Source organism: Enhydra lutris, unplaced genomic scaffold (genome assembly GCF_002288905.1).
Source record: "Enhydra lutris kenyoni isolate GAN:26980312 unplaced genomic scaffold, ASM228890v2 scaffoldscaffold2, whole genome shotgun sequence".
In the NCBI taxonomy this organism is placed as follows: domain Eukaryota; kingdom Metazoa; phylum Chordata; class Mammalia; order Carnivora; family Mustelidae; genus Enhydra; species Enhydra lutris.
This window is the reverse complement of record NW_019154086.1, coordinates 47,154,735-47,170,115: the sequence shown is the minus strand read 5'-3', so window position 1 is coordinate 47,170,115 and position 15,381 is coordinate 47,154,735. Positions and strand designations below refer to the sequence as shown.

Below are 15,381 nucleotides of genomic sequence, written 5' to 3'. Positions count from 1 at the left end.
ATCTGCCAGAAGAAAATGTTACTAATGAAGACTACAAAATCCCAAGTCAATAATGTAGCAACCATTATGCCCAGCACACAATTAAAAAAAAAAAAATACTAGACATAAGAAGAACCAGGAAAATGTGACTCTGAGCAGGAGAATATTTAATCAATAGAAAAATGACCCCCAAATTAAGAGATGACGGAATTTTAAATAGCTACCATAGATAATGTTCAGGAATTTAAAGAAACATGCATATAATGATGTAATAAATAGTGAATTGCTGTAAGGTAATAAAAATCAGACAAAAAGTCAAATGAAAATTCTGAAACTAAAAATACAATATCTGAAATGTAAAATTCACTAGAAGGATGTGACAGCAATTAGACACTGTAAAAGAGAAATCCATGAACATTTAACAGTCAGTAGAAAATATACATTGTAGCACAGAATAAAAAAAAAAGAGGGAGAATAAAAAAGAAAAAGTTTCAATGACCTGTAGAGCAATACCAAGTAGTATTACATATGTATATTTGGAGCAACAAAAAGAAAGGAGAGAGAAGAGAAAAATGAACAAAAAATATTACAAGTGGGACATCTAGGTGGCTCAGTCGTTTAAGAGTCTGACTCTTGATTTCAGCTAAGGTCATGATCTCAGAAGTCATGGATCAAGTCCTGCATGGGGCTCTGTGCTCAGCAGAGGAGTCTGCTTGATGATTCTCTCCCTCTGTCCCACCCCCATGCTTGCGCATGCTCTCTTTCTCTCTTTCTAAAATAAATAATCTTTAAAAAAATTACAAGAGGGGTGCCTAGGTGGCTCAGTTGGTTAAGTGCCTGCCTTTGGCTCAGGTCATGATCCCAGAGACCTGGGATTGAGCCCTACATTGGGCTACCTGTTTGGTGTGGAGCCTGCTTCTCCCTCTTCCTCTGCTGCTCTCTCTCTCTCTCTCTCTCTCTCAAATAAATAAATAAAATCTTTTTAAAAATTAAAGAATATAAAAAATTAAAAATTGACAAGAAATAATGGTTGAAAATGTTTCAAATTTACTGAAAAATATAAGCACATATATTTAAAAAAAAAAAAAACTAAGCCAACTTAGGATATCCAACAAACTCAAAAGTCTTAGAAGCAAAGCATGAAAAACTACCCAAAGAGTCTCAATAACAAAATTTAAAAAGTATCCAGGGGAAAGTTGGTTGTATTATGCTTAGAGGAGGAGCAAGAAAAATGATGGTGTACTTCTCAATAGAAATAATACAAACCAGAAGCTAATGGAAATATATATTTAAAGTGCTGAAGGAGAAGGACTGTAAATCTAGAAATCTATGTCACATAAAATTATCTTTCAAAAGTAAGGATAAAATAAAGAAATCTAGAGACATGGGAATGCTGGGATAAATCACTGTCAGTAGAACTGCATTATAAGAAATCTTAAAGGAAGTACTCCGGAGGAAGTACTTCAAGATTCCTTGAATTACTCCAAGAAATGAAAAGTGCCAGAAATGGTAAAAAATGGACAGGTAGAAAAGACACTTTTTTATTTCTTGATTTCTTTGAAAGATAATAGACTTTTTAAGGCAAAAATAATAACTGTATGGTAGAGTTTATAAGTCATAGAAATTAAATCTATTATATAAGAGGGGAAATGGAATAAAACTTTACAGATGAAGTGGTATAAGATTATCTGAAGATAGTATGTGATAGAATACATATATACGTATTGTATACTCTGAAATATCTAAGATAGTTAATAAGACGATAGAGGAAATAAAAAGCACAATAAAAATGGTCACTTAAAGCTTTAAAAAATAAAGAACAGATAGAATAAAACACAAATAACAAGACAGTAGAATTAAACCAACTGTATGCTAATGATTACTTTAGATGCCAATGGACTAAACACTACATTTATTTTATTTTTTTTAAGATTTTATTTATATTACAGACAGAGATCACAAGTAGGCAGAGAGGCAGGCAGAGAGAGGAAGGGAAGCAGGCTCCCTGCTGAGCAGAGAGCCCGATGTGGGGCTCAGTCCCAGGACCCCGGGATCACAACCTGAGCCGAAGGCAGAGGATTCAACCCACTGAGCCACTCAGGTGTCCCTAAACATTACATTTAAATGACAGAAATTTTCAGATTTAATCCATATATGTTTAATTTCAATGAACTTAAAAAAATTTTTTAAAGCAGTATAAAATTTGTCATGTTAAACACAATTTTATTTTTTAAGTAAGAATAAATTGATGGATGAACAGATAAATAAAATAAAGTATATATATATAATCAAATATTATTCAGCCTTAAAAAGAATATAAATTCTTTTTTTTTAAGATTTTATTTATTTATTTGACAGAGAGAGAGAGATATCACAAGTAGACAGAGAGGCAGGCAGAGTTGGGGGGGAAGCAGGCTCCCCACTGAGCAGAGAGCCAGATGCGGGGCTTGATTCCAGGACCCTGGGATCATGACCTGAGCCGAAAACAGAGGCTTCAACCCACTGAGCCACCCAGGCACCCAAAAAGAATGGGAATTCTGACATATACTACAACATGGATGAACCTTGAAGACATGATGCAAAGAGAAATAAACCAGACACAAAAAGACAAATACTGTATAATGCACTTATAGTAGATACCTCAAGTAGTCAAATTCACAGAGACAGAAAGTAGAATGGTGGCTGCCAGGGACTGGGGGCTGACAGGAGAGAGAGTTACTGTTCAACAGAGAGTTTCAATTGTGGAATATGAAAAAGTTCTGGGGATGGATGGTGGTGATGGATGCACAAACAACCATGATGGGTACTTAATGCCAGAGAACTGAACACTTAAAGAGCAAAACGGAAAATTACCAACCAGGTGACACTGTCACGGACCTATGTTCTCCCTTAGAATATTTTCTGACAGAACTAAAACCAATTCAGATAGTTAACTGCACTCACCCAGACCTGCCAACTGGCAGAAGATAAAGGCACAAATTCATATAGAAATAGTAGGGATGATTTAGGAGTTAGATCCTGACTTCCAAATGTCTCATGACTAGAGTTTATTGAGTTCAACCTTTCCTGAAAGGCCTGTTGTCTAGAGTACTAAAGAGAGGTCAGGAAAGAGAAGGGCAGCCTTGGGGGTTACCCCTGCAATAGGAAACCGTGGTATGGAGAGGAGAGAAGCAAAAGAGCAAAGCAAGTCAGAGAAACAAGAAAATTGTGTCCTTAGCGATCAAGGGAGGACAGAAATTGAGGAAACGGAGGGTTAATTAGCAGTATAAATGCTGTACAGAAGAGTCTGTACAAGATTCTGTCAAAGAGTACAAGGACTAATGAAATCTGCTGGACTTTGCAAAAAAGTTTACAATCGCTTTGGAAAACATGGTTTCAGTAGACTGTTGCTGACAAGCATACACCACAGGAGTTCTCCACAGATCATGAGGACAATGATGACTGACAACCTGGCTACACAAAGGTAAAAACAGGCTACACCAAAGAGAGGAAAGATGGAGGGACCAATGCATACTTCTGAGTCTTACTCATAATGCAGGCTTTATCAGTGCTTTGAAAACCATTTCTACAGCAATGAGAAGCTCAAAAACCCATCTATCACCTTACCTGGAAAAGGCATAAAAGCATGCTGCATGCAGACTGAAAATGGCATTCCTCTGCCTGAGGTTCTCTCCTCCATCTGTGCCTGCTATCCATAGTTCAGGCCACGACTCTTTATCTCTTCCTCCATCAGTCAAACAATATCAGCAGCTAGACATGAAGCAGTCTCAAATACATGAGAAAGGTCTCATTTTTCAGTGAAGTCAACAGTTTCATCTAGGAAACTTAAAAACCTTATCATTTGAAACTCACTTTAAAGCTTAACATAGATACTAGATTTTCCTTTTTAGCAAACATTCAACTAAACAAAATAAGGCATTTCTATAACAGCTTTTGCCACAAACTGCTTCTGAAAAAATTACTGACATTTAGCTCAAGTCAACAAATCTTTTTGACCATATCTAACATAAATTATCTATGCTTTTCTTTCCCATCATGTGAATTTGGGGAGGGCAAAGGGGGAGAGGTTTTTTACATAGTTAAACTCTTCTCTGTAGCATTTGAGTTAGAAAAGCACATCATGCTGATTATTTAATTAGTAGTCCAGGTTCTCAGTCTTTCACCATCAACTAGCTTTTTTATAGACAGACTCAGGATTTTAAATGGATATTACCTAGAAATGTGTATGCCCAGAACAGAAAATTAAACTAACTTCATTATTTTATCCACTAGCCTTGTTTTGAGGCTTTCATACTCACAAAAGTATATTAACACAAATACAGAGAAATAGCATCTAACTGTTCATGGGAAGTAGGGCTTGGGAAGGTGGACTCTCTCCTACTAGGGTTGTCATTTTGATCTCAAAATCTCTCGTCACATTCTGAATATTTGGTTCTGTAAAGGTTATTCATCCTAAAATCAAAGAGAATGAAGACAGAAAATTGAGATGTTTGAGGGAATCTGACATTTATTTTCACAGTAATTACATTTCTGAGTTATGCATTTTCACCAATGCTACACTAAATTTGTATTTAAATGTTTTTCATTACGTTCATGCATCTAACAAGGATAAAATAAGTACAAGACCAATCCCAATGTAAGTGAATATATGCATCAACTGAAATAAAATGTTTTACATTAACCTAGCTCTCTAGAAAACAAGCCCATGATGAGAAGTAATTTGATAGGTTGAACTAGTTCTGTGCTAAAATGAATACCAGCTGTCAGCACTATATGAGTGTTAGCAGGGGTATTAATGAGTAAAGACTACTCAAATTGATCCTAGGAAAAATGACTGTCAGAAACCTTCAAAACTCAGGAATGCACAAGACACAGAGAGAGGATCTGAAGCAGAAGAGCAATGGACTGCTGGAAAGGGATAACCCAGGGCCCAAGGGGCCAGCTAATCTGTAGAAGATGGAGTAGTGAGAAGTGATGACTAGAACATCACTCTCCAGACGTCACCTGGCCACTTTCCTTTATCACCATCCTCACTCAACAAGAGAACCAGTGGCAGTACTGACAAAGCTAGAGACTAGAATCAGGAGATTAATGAACTTTCTAGGAAAGAAAAAGCTCTATGTTTTAATGCTTATAGCCTTTATTCTCGCCCCCCCCAAATATTTTACAGATTATTTATTGGCTGAATTTTCTGAAACGCAGAAGCATTATTCAAAGAGTCTGGGGAACTGATTTTGTTATTGCAGTTTTACAACACATATATAGTGACACAAAATCTTCTGTTTTATAATATACTCTTCATTGTAATGGCTCTCTACCAGCTAGTATATATAATTTCATCTTCTTTTGATGAGTCAGACATTTTAGGTACCTCGGATATTCTTTTTCTGAACAAACCCCTGATATATGTCCTTGTTATTTAGCTTTTAAGAAAAATTAGTGCTCAATAAATGGTAGATATTAATATACTTATTACCATTAAATGTCTTCCTCAATGTTTATAAAACTAGCCGACAGCCGAAGGCATTCAAGTCTCTTGCTGCCTCAGCACACTGTCTTGTTTTCTATAATAATATTTAATATTCGGGTCTATTTTTTGAATTAATGAGACTAACACTAGCAGACAAGATGGCAAAAATAAATTCTAAAACATGAATGTAACATCATGGAGATGAATTCTAATAATGAAATGGCTTGGCTTTGCTTAGGTAAGCTTGTATTTCCAAAATATTCTTTAAATGTAGGCATAGTATGGTGAAAACCAATCAGAAAAAAAGGAATTGATTACTTTCTTTCTACTTTATAAGCAACAGATAAATGCAACACCTTTAGAAACTCTGGGCTGGTTTTGGTTTTTCACCAAGGATTTATTTTACATAAGTTTACATCATTAGCATATATCTCAAAATGAAATTTGAACACCAACAGGGCAAGAAATGGCTATGGTGATCTAAGAGCTTAGCTAAATATGGAAGAAGGAAAAGAGTTTGTTTAGAACAGGCAATAAACAGCACAGAAAAAAGCAACTCCTCCTGGTGCCTCCTTCTGTAATAATAGCAACAGCTGGTAAGGAGCCCGCACAAAGTGCTCTGCTCTATTCGAAACACTTGAAATGTATTAGCCTATTTAATCCTCAGCATGCCCTGGTGAAGTGAGACTATTATTTCTGTGTTTTACACAGGAGGATACTCAGGCACAAAGCTACCTTGAATAAAGATTCAAAACTTGTAAAAGTCAGATATCAAAGCCCACATTCTACACCACCAACCTAAACCGTCTCTCTGATGTGAATTAATGCTGTCCTTTCTTCTAATGCACCTTGCATTTGGCGGATACTTAGCATTGCACGGCCTAGCACAAGAATGCTTTCTTCCTTACTGGGTTAGGTTACTTATACCCATCCCAAGAGTGCTACAAGATACCCAAAAGACTCTACAGCTCTTTTCTGGTTAAGTAAAATAAGACACTCATCTATTACACAGATGCTCTCCAGCATTACCTAGATTCATCAGACTCTTAGGAGGTTCAGGAGAGGGACTGGACTGAAATTAGATGACTAACTCAAATAAGTATTAATCTGAAACACAATCGCAGACATTCTAGTTACTCTATATAGTACTTGAAGCTGGAACTCTAACTAAATCTCATCTCTGCAAATAGTATCCATCTATATTTTGGAGATAGTATGCATTACATAACTTCACAGAACTTCACAGAATCCAATGATCAACACTTGAATTCCTCGGTCATCAAAGCAAATATTATATATGAAAAATTTTCTTTCAAAATTGAGTATTATCCATATTTAAGATTTCTCATTACCTGTAGTAGTGTGTGACTGTGATACAGGATAGATTCTTTCCATTCCAAGAAAAAGATTTAGACGCTTTTCCCGTTGCAGAGGAAAGACCACTTTAGTAATAGCATTAGTGATTCTTCTCCACTCTAATATCAAGCCTGGAAAATGATGTAATCCCTTTAATTTATTCAAAACATCTTGCCAAAGAAATATAATAAAGTAAGATCAGATTCTTGTCCAAATTCCATACCAAACTAGACTCTCTCTTAGGTAAATAATATAATCTCAAAACTAAATTTGTTAACTCCTGTATCTATAACTCAAAATTACTGTTTGGATTTTTGTATCCCCATAATGATAAAACTATAGCAACTATAGATGGTAAAATGCAAACATGTTAATGCCAAATAATATCAATTTAGATCTACTTTAAAAAAAAATCAACGTCAACTTAACAAGGTACTATAACTGCCCAGTCTCACACCAGCCAAGAATCTATATCATGTCTTCCCTTTGTCTATATTTTCCTCCTCTATTCTCATGTGATTGGAAGTTTCTCATTCTTTTCCTTTTGCCCTAATACTTTGAGCATTTCCACATCAAGAAAGTCAGAAGACATTCATCTTTAAAACTCTGAACTTTCTATGCTACAGAGTTTGGGTAAACTGTGAAGAAACAGGAACTTGTGAGGTTAGAGGGCAAAATAAAACAAAAAGTTTTGTTACAGAATGAAACTGTGGAAACTTCCCTGTCATAGTTAATGACAGTAGGGTCAAAATGGCAACTTGAACTGCTCTTTCCTTGCCTGTTATGGTGATACTTTCTATCCTTATTATATCACTAAAAATTCATTCAGTAAAAATGTAACAATAAGAACTTTCTCTCTTCTCTCCTAAGCATATGATTTCCATGGATTGTAATTTACACTTTCACTTTGAAATTAGTAGACTAGATTCTTAAACTCATGGAAAATTTTTGCCCTATAATTTTTCCCTATAATTAAAAAATGCATATAAATTTTGCCCTATAATTGAAAAAAATGTTTATTTGTAATGGCTTGTTCTTTCTTTTTTAATTCTTCCACATCTTTGTTCATGTTCCTACACTATTCAAATTATATTACACTTGAAGTCCAAGAGTATCAGATGTCAATAATTAAATAATATCTGTGGGTCTGAGTTCATACACCATTATGCTGTTTTAATGATAGGAAGGACGCAACTGCTAAATCAGATTTTGGTCCAGATTTTCCATGATGGAATGTCTCCGCAGTTTTTGCAGGGATCCGAAACACAAACTAATTTGTTTTAATCTGGATACATTCAAATGATGGGCTATGCTGGGTCTTGACTTCATCAGCCTTCTTTCAAGACACCAGAGTGCTAAAAGTAAATCAAATTCTACCCTGCAACTGTCCTGAAGAGCACCTTACTAGTGCTGAACTGTTTTCCCAGCTTTAGCTTGTGTCCATTGTCATTCCCTCTCCTGGTAGAACCCAAAGTTTTCTTGCTGCCTTGGTTTTTTACTTCTCTATTTGGTGGCAACTTCAATTCCAAAAATAAAACCTGCACGAAATTAATGCTTCTTTAGTCAAGAATCAAATCACAAGCATTGTCATTCACAAAACATTTTTTAAAGTTATTTGAGAACATCCATACAATTCAACATGGGTTAGGAGAACTTTTTATAACACATTAAATTACCACATTCAATAAATAATGACAATGAAAATTTGTATGTCAAGTAGGCAATCTAAAACCTAATGTAGGCACTATAAGATTAATATCAATTAGAGGCTTTTAAAAAGTCAAGAACACAGGAATGTATACACTGTGTTCCCCCATATGGAGGGAATCAAGACCAGGCCTCTGGAGATGGATGCCTGAAAACCCAACCAAGGGTTAGGGTTAGGGACTAGGGGTATGGCAGACCTGCTCTTTGGGTTCTGGGGCGAGCTACTGGGGTGTGGGGGGTGCTGAGTTGAGGGCAGGCTCAGGCTGAGTTTTATTTATCACTGAACAAGTGATAAATAAGCTATTGACATTGAGACTTTAGGTTTCTCTGAGGACTGTGAACTCTCCTAAATACTCTTTAATGTGGAAACTAATCAACATGGTTGCTCGATCATTTAAGCCTCAGTAAGGGCCAACACGGGAGCCTTTGTGGCTATTATATGATCACAAAAATCAGAGAACACTGAGGTAGAAAGAGATAGAAAAAGCCATCTACTCCCACCACAGTAAGGCTAGACCCTATGAAACCCTGGACACAAAAAGTCAGGGAAAGGTGGCCAACCCAATGCAGAAATCAATAATGACAGCTAGGGGAGCTAATAAGGACCTACTGAAGAAACTAAGACACAGGACAGGATCCAGGTACTGGGGCAAAAGGAATATCCCATGTATACCTAAAATCACTAGCTCAATTTACACTAGCTCAATTTAAAACTCAAGGCTATTCAGAATACTATCTACTACTTCCATTCATTCATTTATATACCTTGAGTGGGCTTAGTGAACCTTGGATTATTTTCCCACTTAATAATCCTAAAAATTAAGAACACTTGCATTATATAAGAATCTTTATTGGCCACAAGTTGGGCAAGGGGTAGAAGGAAAGATAGGCCTGTATCTGTTATCTGTATCTGTTATTCTGTAGAATCACAGTGATGATAGAAACAAAGATCTGCTTCTAATTTTAAGTAGTAGGAATAACTGGAATCTTAGGTATGAAAGATACTGAGGCTTGCTATGGATGTTAATAACTATTTTCCCAAGAATTGTGTTATATAGGGCTGCATGTGTAGGGATCAGGGTTGTCATACATAACAAATAAAATTACAAGATGCTTAGATAAATTTTGAAGTGCATGGGGCATACTTATATTAAAATATTGTTCATTGTTGGGGTGCCTGGGTGGCTCAGTGGGTTAAAGCCTCTGCCTTCAGCTCAGGTCATGATCCCAGAGTCCTGGGATCGAGCCCCGCAACGGGCCTCTGCTCGGCAGGGAGCCTGCTTCCTCCTCTCTCTCTCTCTCTCTCTTCCTGTCTCTCTGCCTACTTGTGATCTCTAACTGTCAAATAAAATAAATAAAATCTTTTAAAAAATTTGTTCATTGTTTATCTGAAATTCAAATTTAGCTGAATGTCCTGTATTTTATCCAGGCAACTCTAGTACAGATATCAAAGACTATATAAATGCCAGGAGAGGAAAGAGAATCAAATAATTGAATAGGAAAATGAAACATTATTTTTCAAATAGCAATAAATCAACAATCCCAGGAAGAGAGACCTACCATAATTAGGACAACTCAAAAATCTCACCTTAATATTTATAAGCTCTTTATCTTGGATTTCTGTTTTTGGGAAACCTTCAGAATTAATTGTGAAAACTTCACAAAAATTACCTCTCCAATTCTCAATGAATACATCTGTGAAATGAGGGGGTCGAATTGGATGAGGGTAAGAGACACTAATATTTATTGAGCACTTACTATGTGTCAGCCATCATGCTGGAAGCTTTAACATGTGTCATCTCATGTCATATGTACAATAATTCTGTGACATTTCTGAAAAGTTTACACCAGCTGGAGAAACTTGCTTCAAGTTACATGACCATAATGTAGAAAAATTAAGAATTAGAACCCATAGTCTTCTAACTCAAACATCATTTTTCTTTTTCTCTAATTCATGCTTTGCAGGTCTTACTGTCACAACTTCTCAGTTGTGCCACTACAGACCAAAAAGAGCCATAGACAGTAAGTAAATGAACAAGTATGATTATGCTCCAATGAAATTTTATTTACAAAAACACGTGGCAGAACAAATCTGGCCCACAAACTGTAGTTTGCGGATCCCCACTCTAGGCCAGTGCCATCCAAAAGAACTTTTTGCAATAATGAAATTGTTCTATATTTGCACTCTCCATTATGGTAGCCACTTACCACATGTGGTTATTGAACATTTAAAATGTGGCTAATACAACTAAGGAACTGAACTGATATATTTAAATTAATTTTAATTAAGTTAATTTTTTATTTATTTTTAAAGATTTTATTTATTTATTTTTTTAGAGAGAGAGAGAGCACAAGCAGGGGGAGCAGCAGAGTCAGAGGGAGAAACAGACTCCCTGCCGAGCAAGGTGTCTGATGCGGGGCTCATCCCCGGACCCTGGTATCACGACCTGAATCAAACACAGAGGCTTAACTGACTGCATCACCAGGTGTCCCAATTAATTCAAATTTAAATAGCTATAAGTGGCTAGTGGCTCCTGTATTGGACAGCACAGTTCTAGAGGATTAGTACTATCCTGCCCAGTTCAAAGATTCCCCTTAAAATTACCAAGGATTAACAAGTCAATATGTGAAACTGTTAGATTACCTTAAATATAACTTCCCTTTTAAAATGAAGACCTAAGAACAAGCCATTAACATCAAAGGCCTTTTATTCTGGCCCAGAGTTTGGTCTAGGTCTATGGCCTTAGTATCTAAATCACAAAGGGATGGATTCCTGCTTTTGCCCTACTTGTGCTGAAATCCAGAGATCCTCTGTTTTTCATAAGGTCCCTATGTAGTTTTATGTGCAGTCAGTTGGGTATTGGTTGGGGAGTTCCGAGCTAAAGAACTCAAAAGAAAAAATTAAACAAAACAAACAAACAAACAAAAACAGCACTACTGAATTCCATACAAATGTACCCTGTGATTTGGAAAAACAAAATTCCTCATTTTTTAAAAAATATAACACTGTGGCTTTAAAAAAGGGGCATTTTTTTATGAGTCTACATAACATTTACTGAACTTTTACTATGAGATGGGCATTATTCTAAGTGTTTTACATTCATCATTTATTCCTCACAACAATTCTATGAGGTATTCCTATCATAACCCAGTTTACTGATGTAGAAATTCAGATAAAAAGAGTTGATGGATTGTTCCAGGTTATAGGGTTAATAAATGGAGGAGATGGGATCCAAACCCATGAAGTCTGGCTTGAAAGCCTATGGTCTTTACAACATGCTACATTACTGAATTGCATCTACAAGACACCTGAACTTCAATGCTATCAAGTATAAGCACCCACCCTATATTTGTAACCCTTCCACAAGAACCCAGTCATCCTTTGTGGACTATGGTGAGGAGAGGAAAGAATAGAACACCAACCTCTGAAAATAAAAATAAGAATAAAGTGTGTCCAAATTTATGTTAAGTTTATAAAATCTTATTTAGGTTTTAAAAAGCAAACAATCCCAAAAATCTTTTTCAGTAACAATTGAGAAAAATATCTAATTTTATTGTCCAAAAAGGGATTTTAGGGTATGGAAGGGATGAGAGTTCATGAAATTACTAACTTCATGGAGAAACAACTACATTGTTATATAACAATCATTATGGATCTTTTGTTCAACAAATATTTACTGAGTACTTCCTCTGTTCTAGGCAGATCTCATGGAGCATACATTCTAGGAGGCTTCTTTACTAACTTCTTATCTCGTAAATACAGATATAACTTATAAATTAGAAGCTAGAATACTCTATCTCCAAAGCACTATGATAACTAAAATTTTTTTGAACTGTGTTCTTCGGTATCTTCGGTGTTTAGGCAAACACATTTAGGAAATACACACACACACACAAATAATTTTTAACTCTAAAATTCCCCATTCCCGTGGTACAACCTTGGCGATGTCATCTGAACTGGTGAAGGAAAAACTGTGTCCAGCTAGTTGATAGGCCTGAGTCTCAGATTGCATCCAGCTTGGCTTGCATTACGTGTTTCTGACTTTCAGATTCTGCAGTACTAAAGCCAATTCCATTTAGCTCTAGCAAGGCCAGGCAGTACCGAGAGGGCATTTCCACTTTACAAAAAAATATCTGGAAGAAAAAAAGAAAACTAAAACATTAATTTGCCAGTAAAGTGACTAGATCAACACTATCACCTAAACACACGGAATTTTTCTAGGCAAATTCAGAGACGCTACTAGAGTTATTCTTCATGATCCAGTCTCATGAGCAACACTCTCAGGCCAACAAGAAAAGGCGTAAAAGTACTTCCTACTTTTCTACTTCAGCACTAGACTACTACGCTTGTCTACATAAAGAGCAGAAAAACTGGCAATCTTGTGACTAGTCTGGACTACAAGAAATTGCATTTCTCCCAAGATAATGGTTCTGCTTCTACTCTTGGCAAGAGCATGAAAACCAAACTTATTTGCTAAACTGATTACAGTGAGTTAATATCCTGAAATTATTTCCAATATTCCTGGTTCCATGGTATGCATGCTTGCACAAAGAACTAAAAATGGAGGTTTTTTAATTTTCCAGTGCTCTTACCAAAAAATAAAGAGAAAGATTCCTAAAGTAAGAATCAGAGGATTTTTCTATCTGCTGACACTTCTCAAAAGAGTAGTCATGCTTTTTAATCACAACACAATTAAGTTTGAATATTAAAAAACACAAAACAAAACATTTCCAAATATTTGAAATTGAAAACCAATCTTCTAAATAATTTATGAGTCAAAAGTGTAATAACAGGGACGCCTGGGTGGCTCAGTTGGTTAAGCAGCTGCCTTCGGCTCGGGTCATGATCCCAGCGTCCTGGGATCGAGTCCCACATCGGGCTCCTTGCTCAGCAGGGAGCCTGCTTCTCCCTCTGCCTCTGCCTGCCATTCTGTCTGCCTGTGCTTGCTCTCTCTCCCTCTCTCTCTCTCTCTGACAAATAAATAAATAAAATCTTTAAAAAAAAAAAGTGTAATAACAAAAATGTTAATAAGTATTTAAGATAAAATGAAAACATTACAAGTCAAAATTTGTAAGATATAATGCAAGTAGAGCTTTGAGGGAAATTTATAGCCTTTAATACCTCAATTAGAAAAGAAAAAAATGATTTGAAAACTAATGAACTTAGTGTCATACTTATGGATTTAGAAAGAGGGATGCAAAAAAAGTCAGAACTAAAAATCAAAGGCAAAAGTTGGTTCTTTGGAAAGACTGAAAGATTGGATAAACTTCTAGTAAGATTAAACAACAAATATGGTGAAAGAAAAGACAATGTAACAGATAAAGCACAGATGTATTTAAAAAAATCAGCAATAACTGCTGGGTATTTACCTTAAAGATACAAACGTAGTGATCCAAAGGTGGACATGCACCCAAATATTTATAGCAGCAATGTCCACAATAGCCAAACTATGGAAAGAACCTAAATGTCCATCAACAGATGAATGGATAAAGAAGCTGTGGTATACATATACAATGGAATACTATGCAGCCATCAAAAGAAATGAAATCTTGCCATTTGCGATGATGTGGATGGAACTAGAGGGTATTATGCTTAGCGAAATAAGTCAATCAGAGAAAGACGATTATCATATGATCTCCCTGATATGAGGAAGTAGAGATGCAACGTCAGGGGTTTGGGGGGTAGGAAAAGAATAAATGAAACAAGATGGGATCGGGAGGGAGACAAAACATAAGAGACTCTTAATGTCACAAAGCAAACTGAGGGTGGCCAGGGGGAGGGGGGTAGGGAGAGGGTAGTGGGGTTATGGACATTGGGGAGGGTATGTGCTATGGTGAGTGCTGTGAAGTGTGTAAACCTGGCGATTCACAGACCTGTACCCCTGGGGATAAAAAGATATTATATGTTTATGAAAAATAAAATTAAAAAAAAAAAAAAAAAAAAAATTTTTTTAAATTATTATAAAAAATCAGTAATAGCTTAATGATGATAAATTTGAAAATCTAGATGAAATGGATAATTCTTAAAAATATGGTTCATTATAATAAAAATATATAACAATAATATAATAAAAATATAGTTTACCAAACATAATTAAAGATACAATTGAATAATCTTACAGTTATTAGAGAAATCAAAGTATTAGCTAAAAATATTTCCACAAAGAAACAGTTTATAGGTAAACGTTACCAAAATTTCAAGGAACAAACACATCATTTCTATGATACATAAACTCCTCCTCCAAAGGAAAAAAAGAGATTATATCAACTCATCCCATGAAACTAGAATAACTTCTTTACCAAAAACAAAGCACAAGAAAGAAAAATTACAGCCATTTTATAACCGATGAATTGGCAAAGTTGAGACAATATAAATCAGCAAGATTTCTTTCACATTGCTATTTAGAAAGTAAAGGTATAGATTATTTTGGAAAACAATTTAGCATAATCTTATAAAGTTGAATATTTCCATTCTTTGCGACAGAGCAATTTCACACTCAAAAGAAATTCTTGCCCACATGGACCAGGAAGCATGTATAAGTGTAAGAATATGTATACAGAACTATGCGTTATAGCAAAACAAAAAAACAAAAACAAGATAAAACAAAAATAGAAACAACCTGCTCATTCATTAACAGTAAATTGGACAAATAAATTTTGGCACATTCAAACAGTGATATAAAACAGAGCAGTGAAAAATGAATAAATTATATTGCAAATTCTTGCAATAACATGCATGAATCTTACTAACATGGTACTGGGTAAGAAAAGCAAGTCCCAATGTGACATGTGTTTTATAAAGCTCAAAAACAAGCAAAATTAATGATATATAATAATATATTGTTTGGATATATTTTAGCATATATATA

The 15,381-nt window shown here is 35.5% G+C and overlaps 1 pseudogene; it reads right to left on the bottom strand.

Annotated features, from left to right (window-relative positions):
- LOC111146266 overlaps positions 1-15,381 on the bottom strand; it is a 120,654-nt pseudogene that overhangs the window by 25,245 nt on the left and 80,028 nt on the right.